General features: G+C 36.1%; 1 protein-coding gene across 10 annotated transcripts in view; it reads left to right on the top strand.

Annotated features, from left to right (window-relative positions):
• Positions 1 to 15,022, top strand: part of TENM2 (teneurin transmembrane protein 2) — a 3,817,113-nt gene that overhangs the window by 1,270,823 nt on the left and 2,531,268 nt on the right. The window contains exon 2 of one of the 10 annotated variants that reach the window (XM_074390354.1): positions 13,225 to 13,437. The exons of 8 other annotated variants lie outside the window; for them this stretch is intronic. The gene's annotated coding sequence lies outside the window, so the exon portion shown is untranslated. Of the gene's footprint in view, positions 1 to 13,209; positions 13,438 to 15,022 lie in introns of those variants that run through there. One more of the 10 variants, XM_074390355.1, reaches the window with a different exon arrangement.

The raw sequence follows: 15,022 nt of genomic DNA, 5'->3' as shown, positions 1-15,022 counted from the left end.
TAAATGTGGCCTCTGTAATAGTAATGTCTTCAAAATTAAATCACTTAACCTCTAGATTCAATATTGTTACTGTTATCTGCTACTACATCTACATGACACTGAAACAAGAAGTAAAGACAGTCAATTCGTTAAAAAAAAAAAATAAGTCAAACTTGTTAACTGCATTGTGTCAAATTAGTTAATTGGCACTGTGTCCATCAAACGATGAACTTCCTGGCTGAATTATTCTTTTCTCAGCTGATTGATTTTACATGACACAGAGTCTGCATGTAAGGGTCTCATTGTAATCTTTGTTTTGCTTTTGTAAATTTTCTGGAACTGGGACAGACTCTTTGTATTATCTATGTTTTACAATAATTGATAAAAATGGCCTTTTATACATCAAGGATGATGATAATTAGTGCTGAAAGAGTTGGGTGTTATAATGCATTAGTTAAAATTCTAGATTTAATTTAAGGTCTCAGAAGCCTAAATGATAAAAGAGGTAATGCTCCTTAACCTAGGATTTTATTTTTAATTTAAGTAAAATTTACATTTGAATAAAGCAATCATAAACTTTCAAACAAACTCTCAACATCAAGTTTTCAGGAGGCACTACAATTTCCCAATAGACCTAAGAAATTTCTCTTATTAAGTTGCAGTTGAAATAATTGCATAAAAATTAAGGCCACGTCACATTTCTAATTTTTTCCATCAGCAATAGTCCTTGCATATATGTGTTGCAGTTGAAATGTCTGCATGAAAATTAAGGCCATACTACATTTCTAAATTATTCCATCAGTAATAGTCCTCGCATGTGTATATACACAAAATTTCAATGAACCTATGAAATCTTAATAGAAACAAAAAATAATCTGTGGCAATTGATCTTTGGGTAGAATGGTACCCTCTGGGAATAATTTATTTTTTATCAAGTAAAAGCATAAATAACATACCCTGGGCTTTTGTTGAGGCCCTGGGAGCCTCAGGATGAAATTCTTTGCATTAATTTAATATTAATATAACTAATAATGAGGAGAGGCTTTGATATTGCCACCATCAATGATCCTTCTAACTGAAGCTGTGAGCATATGCTATGTATCCTGAGCTGACAGCCTTCAAAAAATAAACTTGCTAAAACATGCTTAATAGAACTAGAAGGGACCCCAGGTGGCGTATAATTGTATATATTACATTTTAGATCAGGAAACTCAGATCTATAGAAATCATGATCTGTAGATCTTATTATACTGCAATCACCAACTGTTTTTGTTACTTAAAACCTTCCTACATTCATCAATGATCTGAAGCACCTTAATATAAGTATGACCATAAAGTGAGGATAAAGTAAAAGCTATGACCGCAAAGTAAAGAGAAATGATCACATAATAACAGTGATGCTGCTAATGGTGGTGATGATGATAATGATAATTTATATTTATGGAGTGTCTGCTATAGGTAATATGGTGTAGTGCTTAAATACATAAATCCTAGAGTCAAGCTACCTTAGTTTAAATCTTGGATTTACTATGTCCCAAGTGGGAATCAAATGTTTTGCTTATAAAAGAGGTCTAGACAAAGTGCATACCTAATTTAATTGTTGAGAGGATTAAATAACATAATGCATAGCTTTAGAAGAGTGTCTTATATATAGAACACACGGTAAAACATTAATATTTATTTTTGTGCCAAGACTGTCAATTACTCAACAAAGTGGGTATCGTTATTCTCATTTTACAGTTAAGGAAACCAAGTCTCAGAGAGTTTAAGTAGTTTGACCAAGGGCAAAGAGCAGGCAAGGGATGATGTGATTGTTATTCCAAACAGTGAAGTATGGCAAATATAGAGATCCTTCCAAATGCATTGTAAACATCTCTAATGTAACTACTGAGGCTTTGATGATAATATTTCTTAGGGCACTTCTAAGAAATATAGTGAGAGATGGGTGAATAGAATGCATGGATTGATCCAACATGATTATTTTGCTAAACCTTTGGATTCTTTTCTGCACATTACAATGCATTCTAATTGTAGGCTAATACTGAGTTCATGTTTCAGTCTATCAACCAGGAGAACCGTGAGCACCATGGCCATCTTTTCATGCTAACACCTTGAATTCAAAATCTCTGATATATGTATAATTATTGGTGGAATTAGACAAATCCTAACGTAGCACTCTTGGAATCTGAGTGTGAGTGTATAATATATATATCACATGATGTTTAAAAATATGATGTGCTTGTGTGTTTTTAATTTTAAGTGTTTTAAGATGTTGAAGTCTCTCATGCATATGCTAGCTCTTTCTGGGTAGGTCTTTGAAGATATTTGCTAAAGTTCTTTTGGAATCTGATTCTAGTTAAGAGCCTAGAGGCAAAGCTGGGCACTAGGGTTGGATGCTGGAAAAAAAATATTCCACCCCATTGAAAGAGCTCTGCCTCAAATTATGTCATTATAGGTATTCAAGAAAGGGTTACATTGTCTCCTCAGATGGCGGATGCATTGGGGCTGCTGTTGACAGTAAGTGAAGTTCAATGAGATTTAGAGAGGCAAGATACTCAGAGTCATTTGCATCTACCCAAATATTTCCATTCAATTCCCAGAGTTTCACCTTTTGCCAAACAGTAGCCTAGCTTTTGTATGAAAATTTGTGTGTCTATAAATGTAATTCATTATTTAACCTGAAGAATTAAATGTTGGCTTCATTTTTCAAATATATCAGCCCTAGCTGTAAAAGGGAATACTTCTTTAGGTTAATCACAGAAGTTCTAAGGTTTGTTGACAGTATCTTGAGCTGCACATTGAAATCTCTGTTCTTGACATGCACTTCCTGAAAGCTCTCCAGTACAGTTAGAATCAGCCACACTGCTTTGCTGTGAAAGCATCACGGTCTACATAGTATTGCACTATTGCATTGCAGAAGCTTCTTGATCTACTTAATTTAAGGCTTCTACAGTATAATTAAAATAGTTGTTTGACATTGAGTGCTTTGGAACATTAGTTTCTCATTTTCTGTTCTACAATGTTGTGGGTGCGTCTTTCCCCTCTAACCATTCAAGATGAACTCCCTTTCCTCACCACTTTTGAAGGTCTTTTATCCCTGGAATTACTTCTGACAGAAAATGCAATGTTTACATGTGATCAGAACAAAACTGTAAACATCTGTAGGTATTCCAAAGCAGGTGAAAGATAATAGAGAAAATTAGATGCTATAGATCCATTGGTAAGACTGAATAATCTAATTTTGGGGAAACTCAATATTTATTTGCTACTAAACTTTATTTTATTCAGAGAGTCGAGAAAGAGAATGATCACTACAGTTTACAGCCTAGAATCAGGTGATTTTCTAGGAATTATTAATAGGTTCCCACAGGTTTTTCTTTTTCTTTTCTTTTTTTTTTTTTTTCAAAACTTGAATCCATCAAACCACCTATTTTTGTTATTGTAGCAAAACCATCACTTCTGACTGCCTTTACTTTTAATCTAATTTATGTGACTTTCATGGTAGAGAATAAGCCAAATACCTGCCAGCAACGTGCTGTGGGAATTGTAGTTCCTAGGTTTCCAGTCACCATGACATGATGAACAAAGTGTAATTTTTCTGAGATTTTATATCTTTTAGTACAGGTTCAATTGCAAATGAAAACAATCAAATATTAAAAGCTTTGAACTTTTTAAGCAAAAAATATAAAGGGAATTTCACTTGTAATTAACTTCAGAGTTGATCCTGGGACTCAAGTATTGTGATGAGGACCTCTCTTGGCTTTGTCTTCTGCTAGATGGTCTTCATTCTGAGGCTCTCTGTGGTGGCCCCAATAGCTGCAGGTCACATAATCCTAAGTAGTCTCAGAATCAGCAAAAAATAGAACATGCATGTATTACAATAGTTCTGGTCAAATTCACAGTCAATCTCAACAGCTTTTATTGGACCATTGGCCTCTTTCTGTACTATTCAATTTCACCAGGGTAATTCAATATTCTAGATTGTCAAGCCTTTTCCAACATTCCCCCTTACCTCTCAGATATTGGGAGGTAAGGATAGTGACCGTCAAATCACCTCCATCAAAAGTATGAAGTGAAGGTGAAGGGTCCAGGGGATGCTATCTTATAGCATTTTATTACAAAGATAGGACTGGATATAAACTAGGAATCAACAATAATGGATCATGGCAATGGCTCCTTGGATGGAATGACAGAGAGCAAAACTTTTGCTCTCGCTTTTCCTTATGGCTCTTTGACACTACTTGAATTTTTGTCAGTCGTATATTTTAAAGGGGTAACCACCATCTTCTTAGAGCAGAAGAAACTCATCCCATTTGAGAGGCAGATTAACATAGGTAAGAATCCTGCATAAATTTCTACCATAAAGGGGATATTGATCATTTTCCAATAATATGACATTCTTCTTTGAAAATATCCATCACTTCCCTCATCCTTAAGTGTTTATTCTCTGATTTGGAAATGGAATCACGAGAAAGTGGGTCACAACCCCATCTTCCCAAATTGTCCATGATGCGTGGCTTCTGTCACGATGTGACTCTGGAAAAAAAAAAATTCCATTTCTGTCAAATAAAGGTAAAAATGACATCACACACAAAGATTCTAAATGGGATACTTTATATTAATCATGTAGTCTTTAGCTCTTAATGTATTGCCTGGTAATTGATCAGTGCTCAATAATGATTAACTGTTGCTATTGTCAGTCCCCGTCAGCAACATCACACACAGCTATCTCTGTGACTATCGTAGGGCCATTTAACTACTGTAGTATAAGATTTAGCAAACAGATTTGTTAATTAAAGCCCCTCCTCTTGTAGTAATAGATTCCTAAGTCCCCTCAGGCTAAGAAATTTCCTTGTCTAATTGATCACTGTAAATTAATGCCATGCCCCTCTTTTATTTTCTATAGGAAAAAAAAAAGTCCTTTTAAACTGGTTTTCTAAAGATATAATCAAGACATATCTGCTACATATACGCACAATCACATTTAATTTCTCACATCACTATGAGGCAGATACTTCAAGTACCTCTGTTTTACAAGCAGATACATTTTGAATAACGAGAATTGGGTAGCAGGCCCAAGCTCACAGTTATTTCCAGTACAACTGCAGAGTCTCAATTTCTAACTGTTATGTGATTTGACTTCTTGGGGCACAGGTAAGATTACATCACCAGACTCCTTCCATTAAATCTCATTTTCTCCTGGAACCCAGAAACCTAGAATTAAGGCTCTCTCTTGGCCACTTCCATATATTTTCCTAGTCTCATCCTTAGCTTTGTAGACCCTTTTCAAAGCTGGGAAATTGATCTTTTACTTCTTCTTCCAATCCTTCAAACTTTCTTGTTTTATGAGATTCCCTGTCCATTATCTCCCAGCCAAAGGCTATGATAACCACACTCTTATTTATTTTCAATGTCCTCAAACATAACTTCGGTTTACCGTACAAAGTGGCAACTATTAATACAATTCAGAACTATCCATAACTTAGAAGAAATTTATCTTATATAGGACTTCCTTGTACATTTTAAAGAAACGCCTGAGAGTAGCAGGTTACTATTATCTGTATAAAACAGATCTGAACTTAAAAGTAGTAAAAAAATATATATATATTTGAAAATTGTATTTCATAACTCAGTCTTGCCAATTAATTAATTTAGATGGGCTTTTTTCCAATTAACTGGGTCTTAATACCTAGTTAATTAATGCTTAACTCTCTCAGTAGGAATTTATACACACACACACACACACACACACACACACGAACAGATTTCATACAGATACAATTGCATTTGCTTCTCATGATTTTGTCTTTTTTATGGCTACATGCCCCATCCTTTCATTTAAAAGTTGTGAAATTGCAACAACAGATCCTCTGCAGCTAAAGTGGCAACTATTAATACAATTAATAGGCAATGTTGGTTTAATACAACCAATTAATTGGCAAAAGTCACCAACAATTAAGAAAACGGTACCCAATTATTTATGAAAGTTGTTTCTCAAAAGCTGTATTTTTTTCTTCTCTAGCTACCTTTGGAATTTCCTCCCAAAGGATGGAGCTCAAATTAGTCAGCCCCAAAGGGTTAACACAAGCCCCATCAAGCCACTCCTTTACCTGGCAAATTATATCACTCTTCAGCATGTGTCACTTGCACAACTTTCCAGCTCCTTCCTTCCTAAGGTAATAGGCCCAGGAGCTGGATGCTGCTGTGCTTCGGCACCTGTCATTTTGACATTTCATGCTTTCTTTAGAAAAGAGAAGTTGGTAGAATGTGAGAAAAGTGGAACTTTGACAGGTTGTCAGAATATCTTGCAGCACAAACCAACCTGCCAGCCAGCCTGTTTTCTGGTATATTTCAAAGTCTCCTAGCAAATGAACTGCAGTTACTGACTGAGGAACTTCTTAAGGAGGAAGATTCCTTACTTTTTTCAAGATTGAAATTCAATAGTTTTCACCTGAAATTGGTTTAAATTTTAGGCGGCTTACTTACATTTGCTTATCAAATAAAATATAACTTAGTAAGGCCAAATTGATAAAAATATCTTAACCAATTGATCATATTTTTTTTTCGCTTAATCGTTAATCCTTTTTGATTCAGGATGGCCATCTATGAGTACAAAACAGGTTCATGAAATGACCTTGAGTTTCCAACAATGAATAGTCTCTGATTCACAGGTAAAAGGTGCTAGCATGCAAACAGTGACAAGAAAGCAGGGAAAAATAGTCCAGGAGCCATGGCTTAAGAATACTACCTAGAAATGGAAGAAGATTGTAAGATAGTTGTGCTAGGCTATGGGAAATGGTCATCTGGACAAACAGCCTGTGTAAAATACGCCGGTGAGAGCAAGATCTCTGAGCAGCTTCTCTCCAATTGTGAATATATTTCTAAATGCACACTGCACCAGAAGGAAAAACAAAGAGGGTTCTTTGTTTTTGAACAAACAATGGATTCAAAATATTGATTGGAAAAGTATCGTGTTTCTTTTCTTTAAACTTGATACCAAAATGAGCAAAAAGGAAAGAAGAAAATTTTATGTGACTCTCGGAGGATTCTTAGTACCATTTTTTTCAGAAGCAAGTCTAACTCTCCTGATATCACTTATTTTAAATCCCCCTCCCTGTCATGAGTTAGTAACTATAAATAAGCATGTCATTCATTCTAGTATGATGTTTATGCCTTTTTATGTATACTTTTGAAAGAGAACTTTAAAAAGGAGAAAGTATTTGGTTTTGTTTAATTGAGATTTTATGGCGTTGGAAGAATAATTGCCAACAGTTAATGTTCACCTAACTTCTGTGATAACCCTTTAATCCATAATTATTTTTTTGATGACATACATTGCAAAAATCATTGCATTATATTTAATGTAGTTTCCATATGTATGACATAATGCACTCCTCTGAATGTTATATTTCCTCTTTTACCCCACCCAAGGTTTAAGTGGCATAATAGCTGCCCTCCACCCCATAATCTGGCTTTTAAGGGACTTGTTTTGAAACATAACCGTTACTGTCAAAATGGTCATGTTCAACACTGTGTGACTTTCCCAACACAATTGCCTAGAAAAGGTGCTAATTACTTGCCTCAGCCTAAACCATTCAATCCAAAGGCTAGCCAAAGATGCTAATATAAGAAAAGAAAAGAAAAAAAAACAGCTAAAGAAAGTCCTTGAGTTGGACTTGGTACCATGCAAAGAAAGCCAAGTTTGCATGTGAAAGAGTAATAATGGCATAAGAGTTAAGGCTATTGATGGGAAGCTAGTTACTTGGCATACAGAAGGGTAGATAAAAGAAGAGATACTTGGACAGAAGTCTGCTCTCCAGGGTCCTGACAAATTTTAAGACGTGTTTATTCTTACAGCACATGTTTTCTGAAGCAATTTATGTGGATCTGTTTCTTAATACGATTAACCCTTAATGATAATAGACCTTTTAAGCAAATTTGAGCCTATTCATAAGTATCATCATCCTTTCCATTTGAAGATTATGTTTCTGAGGATACTGCTGTTCACGTGATGGCAAAATTTGACACATTCCCTAAGTGTTTTCAGTCCTGTTTATGTGTGTTAACCTGCCACCTGGACAGCTGTTTTTCTTATTTCATTTTTATTTTTGCATTAGCTATAGATTTTGCAATTGGTCTGCTTAGGTTGGTGGTTGTGCACTGTATTTTCTTTGTTAGGATAATTCACTCTGTCTCTTGTATATATATAATTTTTTCTTTTTTTTTTCCTTCATGAGCAGTATATGCATTTCAAAAAGCCCTAGGCTATGATTAACAGAATCCAGATTCTAAAACCTCTTAACAAGTATGGAACCTGGGAAAAATCACTTCACTTTTCTGAGTGCTAGTTTTCTCATCTGTAAAACTGTAATAACAATACAGACTCAATTTTTAAATAAAATTTAAATGAAATTGTTGCTTAAAACTTCTTAGCACAATGCCTCAAATCTTGCAAATGTCTAATAACATGTAAGAAATACAAGTCTGAGAGATCTTATTCAATCTTTGAGATGAATCCTCAGAGAAACTTTATTCCTTTTATTTCTGAGGGTGTGCTATGAACAAATATTAATTGCTTACGAACCATGAATTATTATACTCATTTTTACTTTTAAATTATCCTGTTAAGTTGCTGTCTCTTAAAACAGGCTATTTCAAGGCTGGGAGTGGTGGCTCATGCTTGTAATCCCAGCACTTTGGGAGGCAGGGGCGAGCAGATCATGAGGTCCGGAGTTCGCGACCAGCCTGGCCAACATGGTGAAACCTCATCTCTACTAAAAATATAAAAATTAGCTGGGCTTGGTGGCAAGCGCCTGTAGTCCCAGCTACTAGGGAGGCTGAGGCAGGAGTATTTACTTTAGACTGCAGTGATCCGAGATTGCGCCACTGCACTCCAGCCTGGGCAACAGAGCAAGTCACCATCTCAAAAAATAATGCTATTTTATAAGTGATGATTTTTTTTTTTTTTCGAGACAGAGTCTTGGTCTATCACCAGGCTGGAGTGCAGTGGCACGATCCTGGCTTACTGCAACTTCCATTTTCCAGTTTCAAGCAATTCTACTGCCTCAACCTCCCGAGTAGCTGGGACTACAGGCACACACCACCACGTCCGGCTAATTTTTTGTTGTTTTAATAGAGACGGGCTTTCCCCATGTTGGCCAGGATGGTCTCGATCTCTTGACCTCATGATCTGCCCACCTCGGCCTCCCAAAGTGTTGGGATTACAGGCATGAGCCACCGTGCCCAGCCAAGTGATGATACTTAACTTATATTAAGCACTTCCTATGGGCTAGAAGATTTACAAATAAGGAAACTGTACCAATGAATGTTTCAACAACTAACCCAATTGTGGATTTGATTGACTGCAACTTCACCCAGTAAGCTCCTTGCCCTTTTGTTATGCCACTCTGTACTTTACCCTTCCCCTACTCTGCAAACTGAGTCTCAGTTTCCAAGTTGTTTGTTTTCCAGCAAGTACAGTCCTATGTTTTATGTTATTTGGTGTCCTATATGTTTTATGCATATCTCTTTAAATAGATAATGTAGAACTTGAGGGAAGGGGTTATCTTTGAATATCTATGTACCTAATTCAGTAGTATACCAATATCAAAAAATGTGACATGTGCTTGGAATTATAAATCAGTAGATATTTCGGGAGCGTGTTGTTCCTAGAGGAGTGTGGTATAAGGTAGGAATGTGTAATAAGGTCAATCAAGGAGAATGTTAAAGACTTCAAAGAAGCTCATTGTAGTAGATATTTAAATGTCCCTGCTCTATGTTTATTGTATTTTTGGAATTATAGGATGAAAAGTCAATGACTGCTTTGCCGCAGCAATTGCTATCATGTTTTGTCTCTGCATTCTATCTCCATACCCTGCTCCATTTCAGTCAGATGTGTATTTTGGGTCTGCTGAAGTCCTCTATAGCCTTGCCTCTTCTATTCGTCTCTATATACTTGGTAACTTTCCACATCTCAAGTGACTGTGTATGTGTGTATCAATGTAGAACTCTTAGAATGAAATAAGGATTAGATAATCTGAACCAACCATGAAAACAAGGCTTGGAAAATACACATAGCCTAAAACCAGGTAAAATGTAGGCAGTTGTGATATCTGGAGGTTTAGTCTGGTGTATGAAAACTGGCAATGAATTTTTTTAGTATTTATCTTCATTGTGACACAGAAAGGGTGGTTGACCATGTAGAACCCTTAATCTGGTTCCACCAATAAAGCAAAGGAAACTAGTCTTCAGTGAATAAGAGCAAATATGAGTTAGATAGGAAAGCAGAGTCTCCAGCTACCTTAGAGCTTCAGAGAAGGGCAGTGTTTGGGGAAATATCTTGGAGAAGAGTAATCAGGTGAAGCTATAGAGTTACAGGGTCAAGGCAAGTGGACAAGAGGAATTCTGGAGTCTAATACAATATAGGTTGCATTACTCATAGAGGGCAACAAAAATGGAGGGGATAATGTATGAGAAATAGATGCTGTGTAAAGAAGAGTTATGAGAAGGGTCATCCAGGAATCCATAGGTAGTCTCCTTTTATGGACCCTAGATCTAGAATACGTGGTAATCTCATGTTTCTTAAAAGAGTGGGGTTGCAAAAGTACTTATATAATTTCTGCTTCTGAGAGGGTAAATAACTCCTCATTCAGATGGGATGACCAGTGATGTAGCTTTGAGAATATGAGGTACACAGAGCCAGAAGAAAATAGCATGAGATCCCACATGGAAAAATCCAGCTGGAGCTCCAGAACAACCTGCAACCTCCAACACAGCTTTTATTAGAGGAAAACTTGGCTTTCTTTTCAGGTATTTATTATGCCTTTTTTTTTCTTTTCATAAATCAAGCTGATAAAATTGTGAACAATTTTTTATTAAATATTTCCAGCTACAAAATGCAGATTTGGAGCTAGGTGTGGTGGCTCACATCTGTAATCCCAGCATCTTGGGAGGCTGACGTAGACAGATCACTTGAGGTCAGGAGTTCGAGACCAGCCTGGCCAACATGGTGAAACCCCATCTCTAAAAAACAAACAAAAACAAACAAAAATGCAGATTTGGGAAAACTGCATATCTATATTCTACTATATTCTATGCCCATTATTAAATAAGATAATCAACTAAATTGCATATTTGTCCAAAAGACTGGATACATGATCGATAAATAGATTCCAAATATTTTAAAGGGAGGGATTAAAATGATTATCGAATCAGTTTTCACTTCACAATTCTATTATCACAGCATTAAAAAGGTAAAGATTCTGATTTTATTTTCCCGTCCTGCAAGCCATCACTCCTCACTCTCCTCACTACCTTGAGTGCAAGCTTGATAGGCTCCTCCATTTGTTATTCCATTTCCACAGGATCTAAAACTCCCACTCATTCTTTCTCTGTTTCTTCCCCATTAGGAAACAAATGGTAGATCTTGGACTTAGTTTAAGAGTCACTTTGGCCAAATCATAGAAAATCTTTTATTTTCTTTTATAATCTTTATATCTCATTGTGGCTATTGGCATCAGCACAAAAGGTAAAACAAACAAAAACCCTCATATGTCCTAAACTTTCTTTGGCTCTTTAATCCTTCTTAGCAACACATCTTTCATTCATATTTTCTATTGATATGAAGCTTATTGTTCCTATTCCTCTGTTTTCCAAGAGGAAGAGAGCAGGGATGGGAGGTGATCTCTTGGGAATCATTCAGTTGTACCTAAAAAGAGACCTGCCATAAAAATTTCTTTCTCAGAAATCTGCAGTATTCAAATCAATTATCACCTTCTCAGACCTCCTGGATGATTTTACTCTGTATTATAATTATATTTATCTCTAAAACTAACTTTGAACTTCTGAAGAGTTCGAAGCTAGCAATATATGTTCATATATAAATTCCATATATAGTGAGAGCTAGTCATATATATAGATGTGTATATATATAAAAATATATACATATATGTATTATATATATTTTATATATAATATATACATATATATTTATATATAAATAAATATAAATATATATAAAATATATATATGACTAGCTCTCACTATATATGGAATTTATATATGAACATATATTAATATATTACTGTATATACATTCACATATATATGTACGTATGTATGGGGAGAGAGAGAGAGAGAGAGAGAGAGAAAGAAAGAGAGATGGAGTCTCGCTCTGTTGCCAGGCTGGAGTGCAGTGGCACAATCTCAACCCACTGTAACCTCCAACTCCTTGCTTCAAGTGATTCTCCTGCCTCAGCTTCCCAAGTAGCTGGGATTACAGGCACATGCCACTATGACCAGCTAATTATTATTATTTTTTTTAATTTTTAGTAGAGACAGGGTTTTACCATGTTGGCCAGGATGGTCTCCATTTCCTGACCTCATGATCCGCCCGCCTCAGGCTCCCAAAGTGCCGGGATTACAGGCATGAGCCACCGTGCCCAGCCACAATATATTACTATTCTGTTTTTATCAGCTGACACCATGTTTGGCACCATGATGAGTACCCAATAAAATCTAATGGAATGAATGAACTGTGTTTTGGCCTAAAGGACTTATTCAGTTCCTGTGTGGCCCTCTGTTGCTGACTCAAGGAGATGCTGAGATATTTCTGGGTGTTGTCCCCACTTCTTTCAAATCTTGTTCCTTGTATCCCTGATTTCACTTCTTTATTATCATCCTTCAAGCTCACCTCCTTTGGCCTTCATCCAATCTGTCAATTTTATCTAGACTCCAGCAGGCAGAAATAATTTGCTCTATCAGGGCTGATACTTCTCTTTTTCATTTTGCCTTTCATGTAATCTTCTGCTTTTGGAACTCAGAAGTCAAAACTTTGACTCCTCATTTCTTTGGGTTCATTGCCTGGTAATGGGTTCCACTTGACAAATTTCTTAGAAAGGAACAGGTCTCTAGGTGACAAGGAATGGAAAGCATTGGAAGGGAGGAGAGGGATAAAAATACATACGAAACCACTATATGATGATTGAATGAATGAAAATTTTCTATGATTTAAAAAATAAGAATGTATAATATATTGTTAAATGGTTTACTTGTATAAAGTCTTTGAAAATGTATTAGATATTGTGGCTAAATAAATTATCCAGACTTTCAGTGTTGAATCTCTATCCAAATTCATTTCGAAGTTTGGTAATCTGTGAAATAAAAATTAAAAGTGCAACTGTCTGGTGACTGTGACTGGGTTTCCTGACCTTCATTTATTCATAGTGTCCTTTTCCACATCTTTCAGTGCCTTCAACTGGGTTATCTTCAGGGCAGGGAGTCCTCAGTGGTGGAATTTCCCCTGGTATCAGAACTTGACTACAGACCTCCTATAGGAGAGATCAAGCTACCTTTCACCTGCAAAATGTGTTTGTTCCAGTCTGTGAGGGCTGAAGTCTCTGTGATGGGGACATCATTAAAAAGCACTGGGAAGTTAGAGTCAACTTTGGAGGCACTCATAGTAAGTCAAAACAGTTTTTTTTGTTAATAAAGTTCATTTTATTCTGAAAGATTCTAGTGACCAAGCAAACGGCATGGACTTAGCAACAGTAAAATATTGGTATCTGAAGTAGTCTACCCTACCACGTTAGGGAAGGAGGAAATTTAGGCCAAGGACACAGGGGTGGCCCCTATTCCTCTATAGTGCTATGTAGTCTTTAATGTTCATACAGAATTTGCTTTCTAAGGCATTATCTGAAAGACACACACATTCTAAATTGTGCAACATTCAATTTATCTACCTTGGAAGGATGAATGGTCGAGTGAGTCCTGCTGAGATCTGAGCCTCTGCATCCAGGGATTCTAAATGTTTGAACCAGCTGCTGAGCTCACTAAGCCATCTCCACCCTCCAACAGGACAGCTTCTCTGAAAAGGAGTTTAACTTCACCAATGATTTTCTCTTCCACCCATGTAATTTTCCAGAAATTAAGCAGCTATCACTAGAAAAGCATAAATAAGATACTGCCTCAGAATTTTCTATACATCAAAGTACTATTAAAATGTGTGTGCTACTTGCAAAAACATGACAGAGTCCATGGAAGGGAGCTCAGGACTACGTGAACACCACTGATTTTATTTACAGATGAGGGAATGGAGGCTCAGGTTATTTATCAATGCCCAAATGCAAACCTTGTTGATTCTATCTCAAAATGTACCCAGGTCTGTTTACTTTTCTTCGTTTCTATTGCCCCCAGGATAATGCAAGCCACAGATGTATCTCAGTAAATTAAATTTCCTATATTGTTTCCATCCTCTTTTTAAAATCTCATAATTTTTTTTTGTTTCATTTAGAATAAAATCCAGATTCCTCTACATGCCCTCCAAGTTCCCATATCACCTGTTCCCAGCTTATTTCTCTAACCATATCTTCTCTTGCCCTCTCTACCCACTGTAATTGAACCACCACCCATTTCATATTTCTCAAACTCACTAAGCTTGTCTCCACTGCAAGACCCAAGCAATAGTAAATCCTTCTCCCTAGAAAATGCTCATCCCAATACTAAATGACTGACTGCTTCTTCTCATGAAGTTCAGGTTCAATTCTCATCTCCTCCAGGGACTAATCGTCCTATTGAGTACTATCCCCTCCCATTCCCTGTTACTTTTATCACACAATCTTGTTTGTTTGCGTGTTACTATTTGTCCTCTTTGGATATATTTTGCTTTCTTGTTTAATGTCAGCCTTACTCACTGATATAAAATTTTCATGTAAAGAGAAAGTCCACCTTTCTCATTCAGTGCTATATCCTCAATGTGTAGAACAATTCCTAGCACCTGGAAGAAAGGAAAGTCAGAAGGTAAGATCATGAGTAAGTCTTCACTGTGTAGTAAGTTCTGCCAAAAAAAAAAAAAAAAAAAAAAAAAAAAGGATGCTATACAATTTTTCATGCTAAATTGTTTAGTGAACAAAAAGAGTTAAAAAACATGTATACTTTGGAAGTTTATTTGTATGTGTGTATGTATGAATATATGGTGTTTTGTAAAAGCAAACAAACGGAGAACATACTGCAAAAAACACATCAACATTTTGATCTACATTTGAGAT

This window comes from Saimiri boliviensis, chromosome 20 (genome assembly GCF_048565385.1).
Source record: "Saimiri boliviensis isolate mSaiBol1 chromosome 20, mSaiBol1.pri, whole genome shotgun sequence".
NCBI classification, from domain to species: Eukaryota; Metazoa; Chordata; class Mammalia; order Primates; family Cebidae; genus Saimiri; species Saimiri boliviensis.
The sequence above is the reverse complement of the archived record's forward strand: the minus strand, read 5'-3'. Positions and strand labels throughout refer to the sequence as shown.